The following is an 8,594-nucleotide window of genomic DNA, read 5'->3' on the forward strand; positions in this document are numbered from 1 at the left end:
TCACTAATTAGCAAAATAATAGAAACTGGAAAAGGCCTCTTTGACCCCTTAATCAGTGGAGATACCTTTGGGGGCAGTGGACTGTGAAGATGTTCATGAATGGAGATTTGAAAGACCTTTCAGACTTATATCTGAGGATTTCCAGTACTCTGAGGTTTACTGTACATAAATATGGCATACTATGCTCCGCTCTGCTCAGTTGCTGGGTTGGCCTGTAACATGAATGAGGAAGCTGCGGCCCTCCAGATATGGTTTGGCTCCAACTTCCATCAACCTCAGTCATACCTGATCATCCATGAGAATGAAAAACCAAGGGAGGAGAGTCATCCTTTAAGAAATGCTCACCTGTGTCGCTGGCAACACCAACCTCTTGTTGGGAATTCCATTCCACCCTTTGCTGCAGACATGGCATTGTTGCATGTCACATGTCTGTTTACATTCCAGCACAGATTGCTGGCGTGAATGGAACTTCCATTCTGTATTACTTTTGTTTTTAATCTCCAAGAAGACGGCAAGGAGAGATGCCATGTTTTCTTTGTCCTGATTTATGTATAATAAATGTGTAGCTTTAGTATTGTATCTACAGCCTCAAGCCTCTTCTGTTGTGCAGTTTACACTGCTGAGTAGTGCGTGCTGAAGCCTGCAAGCTTGAGTCGCTGATAAACATCGGAGGAGCAGAGGTCGATGGATCTCCACAGTGGCAAAGGTGAGGTGGGGAGATGCTCCAGCTGGGGCTGAGCCAGCTGGCTTTTCGACCCCCGATTCCAACACCTCTTAGGCAAGGCTTAAGTCCAGTGTGACCTCCTTTCACTTGTGTTTGTGTAGGGGACAAACCCACTTCAATGGCAAGCTGGAAATTCATCCTATGTGTAAATTTAATTGACAAAGTGCATGTTGCTTGTCTTAGTGAATACCCCCATCAACAACCAGTGATCTCAAGTGTATCAGAAATCCAAGAGAATGTCAGTTACATGAGGTATCTCATCCCATCCCATTGATACTGCATCCCCAACAAGGTATCTAGATCACAAAGCAAGTTTGGACATATGGAAGTACAGATGGCCTCTTCTAAGAATGGCTCAGGGAATAGACTATTGCCACTGAGCAATTTCCAAATATGGTCAGCATTTTATTGATTGATTGATTGATTGATTCACAAAAATAGGCTTGCAGCATGCTGAGTTTTTCTCAGTAGGTCTGAATGTGAGACTATGCAGTGCCACACACAGTTCAATCATTGGCACGTCTCCTTACAAATAAAGCCAACTGAGTTTACTGAAACTTCCTAGGGAAGCATGTATAGGACTGTAACCAGAGTGAGATAACAGCCTTGACATCACCATGTCCTCCTCGCTTATTAGCTGGTTTTGCCAGCCAGTCTGGTTTGTGAATTGATAGGTGGCAGTATCAGACGAAGTGAGCAAAGCAGTATAATTCATAAATACGGATGGTGTTTTACTACAGTCCTAGGGTTAGATCCAGGCGTTAATGGCCTGGGGAATTTTCTATTTATAGTATAGTGCTTTAAGGAAAGCAATGGATGAATCCATCAGTTTTAGTTTCTCACAGTTTCAGGTGGTTCCAGTCTTAAGCTCAGTTGGCCACATTTCAGTTTGCAAGGGTTAACCCTACGCACCCACCCAAAATGGAGCAGCATTTTTACTGCATTTGTGTGGGCTTGTTCCCATCAGAAAAGAGGTGAGGATGCCTTCACCCAACACACACGACCCTGTTTGTTTCCCCACCTCTGCAAGCTCCCTGGCAAAAGAGCCAACTCCCAGGAGCCAAGGTCCCTTTGCCCCCCCCCCCATAAAATAGTTGAGGGGGCTGCCCCTCCCACAAGTTGAGGGACATTGCAATTCAAATGCTGTGTGTGCACCACATCTTGTAATTGACTATGCAGGGTGGGACTTCCCTGCCCCCCATGTTTTATTCAATTTGGGACCTCTGCTTTCCCTGGAATTCCTACTCATGGAGCTGCGCTCTGCGCATGCATGATGGCTGTTAAGGTATATGTTTACATTACTGCTTAATGTGTATCCACTTTCCAAGTTGGACTAAAGCTGGTGGGAATGCATCAAATAGTGGTATTTGTCGTTATTTCTATGCCACCTGATGGGGCTTCATTTCATATACTTCTGATTCAGATCTACTAAACACTTTGCCTCCCTCATGTTGCAAACAATGGTTGCCTTGAAAAACTCGATATAATTAATGCTTTGTAAGTAAATGTGAGAAGTTGCTCTGGTCTCTGTTTCTTTGGACGTTATCTTTGATGTGTTTTCTGTTTTCTTCATAATAAATTTGAAAATGGAAAAGAAAAAAGAAGAAGCAGTATTTATTAAGACACTATAGGATCAATGTGGATTGTGGCTAACGTGTGAATATTAGTAGGAACACACTGGATGTGGAGTAATCAGCAATATGAACATATTTTGAATTCTGCTTTTATCTTCTTCTTTTGTGTGGTAAGCCAGACTGTAATTATTACTGAATGGCAGGAACAAATTAACGCAGGAGACTGAAGCAAAGTGTTCTGACATAATTATGTTTTCATATTTTCACACCTTTCAAGGTGTTCATAAAAGGACACCATTCTATCTTAAGGCTGATGGAAAACAAGCGACAAAGCAACAGCAAAGCTTTATATATACTTTTCACAGATGCCATGTTTAAAATCAAAATGTCAATAATATGCTGTGGCAACTGATGCGACAAAATTTCTTTCCTGATTAAGCAGAAATAACCGTGCCAAAGTCACCTTCAATATTCCTCCTTTCCTATGATCCAATTTTGCTGTGGTCCTGTTTGTAAAGGACTGTGGCTCAGTGGGAGAGCGTCCGTCTTGCATGCAGAAGGTCTCAGGTTTGATCCCCAGCATCGCCAGGTAGGTCTGGGAATGTATACCTGCTTGAAAGCCTAGAGCGTTGTTTCCCAAACCTGGGTCTCCAGCTGTTTTTGGACTCCCATCATCCCTGAACTTAGCTAGCTAGTCTTGCTAGCTAGGGCTGATGGGAGTTGCAGTTCAAAAACAGCTGGAGACCCAGGTTTGGGAAAGAATGCCCTAGAGAGATGCTACTAGTCAGTGTAAATAGTACTGAATTACATGGACTAATGGTCTAAAGCAGTTTATTATGATTAGCAAAGATGACTAATTGCTAGTCCAACGTGGCAATGATTTCCCAATATACTGGGATCCTTTGGGAAGAAGGGTGAGGTGTCAATTTAATAAGAAACAAATATTTGGTAGCAATGTTTAAGCTGGGTGGCGTTCATGGTGTAAAAGAGTGGTGTTTATATATATATTTCACTTATAAAGAGAGAGAGAGAGGCAGCGCTTTGGTTTTAATGTGGAAATAAAAATTTAAAACTGCTGAATGCGTAGTTGCAAGTTTCAATAATATCAATAAAAATTACTTTATCCAGTTTATGGTTTGTTTGGGGTTTCTATCATGGTGATCAGCTATCAAAGAGCAGTACTCATTGCTAGTATTGCATTGACATAAAACCGTGTTAAATATTTACAGAGGTGGAGTTTTTAAAACAGTAAAAATGAGGACTTGCAGCGAATATAGCGCAAATAATTGGCTTGGGAAGGTGGGAGCTGTGTAGGCGGGTCATCAACCTTTTGATTTTGCTCAGTATGGGATTAATTTTTTAAAACCACATAATTAATAAAGCTACCATTCTTTTACATTTATTATTCAAAAATCTTCTGGGTTTTAATAGTACCCTTATGTACAGTGCCTAACATATAAGTCATTTAAGAGCTTCAGTGCAGAAACCATCAAATGTATGCCATAATATCTATAGAGGATAAGCATCTCTGGGCTAACCTCAGGCCTCTGTGACATTAATGGCCTGTTTCAAACAGTTGCTGTGCTGGCAAATAGGAGCTTAGTTTGGGAGTGGGGTGCACCCAATGTTGCATTAGCACAAAGTTCGTAAGCCTGACATCACACAGACACTGCAGGAATATGGTTATTATTAACACATCAAATGAAAAGCCTGTCTGTCCTGCTAATCAGTTCAGTCTAATGGTCCCGATTTAGCTGTAGTCAGGAAACAACTGGTGACCCTTAGCTGCATAGAAAGCTGCATCTAGCTAGTTTGAAAGGGCTTGGATAAGCATTGCAATTTAGTTAGGCATATACACCCAGAAGCAAATATTCATACCTACTCCCCTATGAAGAAAGGTTGGAGTCCTCATATTTACGGGACCACCTCTCCTGGTATGCCCCGCGGAGGACCCTAAGGTCCATGAATAATCATAGTTTAGAGGTCCCAGGCCCTAAGGAAGTCAGATTATCCTGCACCAGGGCCAGGGCCTTCTTAGTGATGGCTCTGACCTGGTGGAATGCTCTGTCCCATAAGTCCCATGAGACCAGTGCCCTGCAGGATTTAACTTCCTTCTGCAGGGCCTGTAAGACAGAGCTATTCTGCCTGGCCTTCAATTTGAACTTAGCCTGATCTTTTATTCCCCTTCCTTCCCTCCCCCTCCCCCTTTTTATGAAGATTACCCGCTCTGGGATCCCACAGCTAATTCTCCCCTGGTCTCCTCACTGGCCCAAATAGGACTAATTTAGCCAGCTAGCCCTGGTGATCATCTAATGTTTATTGGATGGATTTCCCCCCTTAAATTGATTTTTGAATTCTGAATTTATTGTTATTCAGGTTTTATACTGTATTTTATGCTGTTTTTTTGTTGCATCAATTAAGTGTTTTAAATTTGTTGTTAGCCACCCTGAGCCCTGTTTTCTGAACTGGGAAGGGCGGGGTATAAATAAAAAATTATTATTATTATTATTAGTCTAAATACCTGACCAATATTCATGCTGGCTGGAGTTGATGAGTTGAGTGTCCCTGTGTGCCTCTGCTCCATACATTCTTCCATTGGACCTTTTGCCCATTCAGTGACCTGTTCTGGCCCTCTGTCTCTTGTGCTGTCCATCTGGCATGTCCCTGGAATGCTCTGCTCACGCCATTACACGGAATGGAATGTTATTTTTTTACTCTCACGCTTTCAGCATGGAAGCGCAGGACTGTCAGCCTAAAACGGTCCTTTGAGATGAGTTAAATGGTGATTGCATTGCACTTTTGAAAAAAGGGGGGGCAGTGGAAATGACTGGCACCACAATAACGGCACCACGGTGAAGTATTGTCCTCGCCGGAGCAAATGTTGTTTTCCTCCCTCCTGCCTTTCAGACAAGTGTGAGGGTGACAGTCTCGTTCAGCTGTTTGACTAGACCCTGACCAATGTTGTTATATGCTGAGAAATGTACACCACTCCAGAGTGAAAATTCTTCATGCTTTCCAGATCAATTTGATGGATGGAGGCAAACTGATAGCCTTTGCTGTCTATCGGTTGCTGTTCATGTGTCAGTGAACATTTGAATATTGTTCCCAAAAGAAAATTGTTTCTTAAAAAAAGGGGGGGGGGGAAGCAGCACAGAATTGTGGCTTGCTCCCAACTAAAATGTGGAACTGGGGATTGGACTTCCCTCCTTTGCCACATCCTATCCATATTTAGTTCGTGTAATACACTGTTTTGTATTATCATTATCATCTCATATATGATGGTGTCTTGCATGAGTGCAAAAGCCACTTCCTTTTATATGCTTTCACAAATCTGCTATTCCTCCACAGTGCAACCCCACACCATTCCACACGGTCAGGGGAACTTTTTTGTGGGGGTGCAGGGTCTGAGAGAGGCAATATGACAAAGAGGAGGGCAGAGGCGTTCTACTCATGTGTAAACATGCAATCAGGGGGAACAAGAACACTGAGCTCCTCTTATCATCATCCCTCCCCTCCTCACCAATAGGTCTTAAGTGACGAGCATCCTCTGGTCAAGACTTCACCCGCCCCAATTTGGAGGCTGATTGGACATATGGGGCAGAATTTGCCCGAAATATGAGAAGCCGCTGTGGCGATCACACAGGTCCCCTGGACGTTTCATCATCTATTGATCTCTGTGCCACCACCCAGGCCCTACCTGATACAATACTGAGTCCAGTCAGGGTTAAATTAGAACATAAACTTTTGTTTATGAAACCACACACTTGTTAAACTGCAATAAATAAATGGTATCAGTCAATTACAATCATGGGGTGTCTATCCAGACCTATAACTTCCACTACCTGTTCTCACTCACTAAACTACCTCTCAGATATTTACTTGTCTTCCTAGCCCTTAACTATTCCTGACTCAGCTTATTTCGCTACACTAACTCAACCTACCCACAAACTCTATCCCAATTCACTCCCACTCCAACCAACCACCCAACTCCCAATGAACTCCTCCCTTTGCCCCTCCCAGAGCTGGTTTTATAGTCCCTCTGACTCCACCCCCCTGGGTCCTGATTGGGTAACCTGTTTAACTATTTCACCTCCAGCACTCTCATATGTTAACGTCACAGCCGCATTAGTTCTGACATTTCACTGCTCTCTCAACCTGTTTTAATTGCTGTGTTGTTTTAATGGGATTTCTTTTATTGCATGTTTTATTATGGATGTTTACATTTTGGGGAAGTATTGGTGTGTAGTCAGCTTGCACCAGACACTGATGTGTCTGCATGAGAAAGAGTAGATGAAGAGAGGAGCCTCCAAGTTTCTCAAAGTCTCTTTTTCTGAACTAGCCTGAGTTGACCTTCATCCTTGCCTTGGGGGAAGGAGACACCGAGTATATATTTCCTGTAATAAACATAGCTTTCTTGTTTTCCTAAATTCAGTATGATTTTACCCTACGTAAAGTGAGCTCCTCTAAGAAGGATACTGTGTTAAGTTCAGCTTCTGTAAAGCAATTTAACTTCAAACGTCAATGACATTTTAATGAGATCATCTTATTGTATTTTTAAAGATGGCGTTCATTTTACTATTTGTGCAAGTGGTTTTTATATTTTGCAAACTGTTTATAACCCTATTTTGGCATTGAGTGAATTAATAATAATAATAATAATAATAATAATAATAATAATACACTCATCCCTTCTCTCCCTACTCACATTTAGGTTATAAGCACCAGCAGGACACCCACATATGACTATAAGGAGTCTCTCATCATTTCACTCCAGAGCTAAATACAATTTCATTTTTCATTTCTTGGTAGCAATAAAAGAGATGTCTGCACCTCTTCCATCGTATTTCCAAAGGGGGAACAGCAGCATCCCATTATTTCGATTTCTCTTCTTCAGATTGCAGTGCGGCAGCACCTATTTACAATAAACAAGAGCCACTTCTATCACTGGTATTGTTTTTCCTTTCCCATCTGAACCTGGGTCAGCAAAAGTCCAAAGGTTCCTGAACAAATCTATCCTCCTTACCAGGCTCAGTCAACAATTGCTTTGCTGTAATGAGGAAAGAGTGGCTAAGGATATTCATCTGTTTCCATGATTACTGATCTCTCCAAGCAAGCTAACAATAATAGCACCCTTTGGAGCATAATAGCATAGATCAGAATATACTCAAGGCGTCGTTCTCTTATATTGTTTCTGTAATTGAAGTATTGAGCTGGAAGCTTCAGTAAGCACACCATTGTAAAAGTATTTAGAACAAATGTTCTGGGGAACAGTTATTGCACATTCAAATAAGTCTTCGTTGTAGGGGACAATTCTTTCCCCCTGCTCTCCTCCCCCCGCTTGAAAAAAACATGTCGCAGGCTTCAAATCTGTGCTACTACTTTATTTTATAACCTTGAAGCTGTAGGATGTCAGTGAAGCTCTCTCTGTCTGATCAGACGGTATATTTACACTCACTTCAAACCAAGCTGTAAAGGGAAGTAAAGCAGGAACACTCAAAAGAGGGTATAAAGCAACTGTCAAAGCCTATAATGAAAGAGCGAAAGTGGAAACTTCTGCACACATTGCGAAGAGCTGAAACAGTCCAGTGGACTTAATACACTGGCAAGGCAGAGGAAATATAAAAGATGGGGGTGAGGAGAACAGATTTGAAGCTTTCATTCCTGAGCCCTTGAGGGCAGGGATATATTTCTTTACTTAAGAATCTTGATGGCAATCCAGTCAATGATCCAGCAAGACTGTCAAACAAATACGTCAGGGACAACTTGCTAGTTTATTTATCAGTTTTTTAAAAAATCTGTATCACCAACATTAAGAAATTATGAATGAACAACATAAAATTTCATTCATAAATCAGTACGAAATACATAATAAATCATTAGATCCACCCAGGGGACAATCCTGTGGCAAGGGCCCCTTGGGAGGAGTAACTTAGGAGGCAACTTATCTCCAACTATGATTTCTGGTTCAACTGGGCTCATCCCAGTTCATTTGACGCCCCTCCCCACCACTGCCTTCTCACTGTATCTGGTGTCAGTGTCAATATTTTCCTCAGCTGGGGGCGGGAAGGATATTTTTGACATCAGGATGCTAATATTTTATGAAACTGTTTACACACACTGACAAACTATATTCAGAATTTTTTTAAAAAAAAATCACCTCATCTTTTCCCTCCTACTTTTCTTTTCAGCAAGTTCAGAACTGACATTATCAAAAGAGATCCCAAACTTTTTCCAGATTGAAACTCCCTTGAATCCATGAGTTAGTCTTTGGGCTGTGCCCTGAATTGTCATCCCCA

The 8,594-nt window shown here is 41.8% G+C and overlaps 1 long non-coding RNA gene across 1 annotated transcript in view; it reads right to left on the bottom strand.

Moving 5' to 3' along the window:
* LOC310707551 overlaps positions 1-4,929 on the bottom strand; it is an 88,333-nt gene extending 83,404 nt beyond the window's left edge. The window contains exon 1 of the long non-coding RNA XR_014526570.1: positions 4,820-4,929. This is a non-coding gene — a long non-coding RNA (uncharacterized lncRNA). The remainder of the gene's footprint in view (positions 1-4,819) is intronic.
* Between the last annotated feature and the right edge of the window lie 3,665 nt (positions 4,930-8,594).

Source organism: Podarcis liolepis, assembly GCF_965112155.1.
Source record: "Podarcis liolepis genome assembly, chromosome: 5".
Lineage (NCBI taxonomy): Eukaryota > Metazoa > Chordata > Lepidosauria > Squamata > Lacertidae > Podarcis > Podarcis liolepis.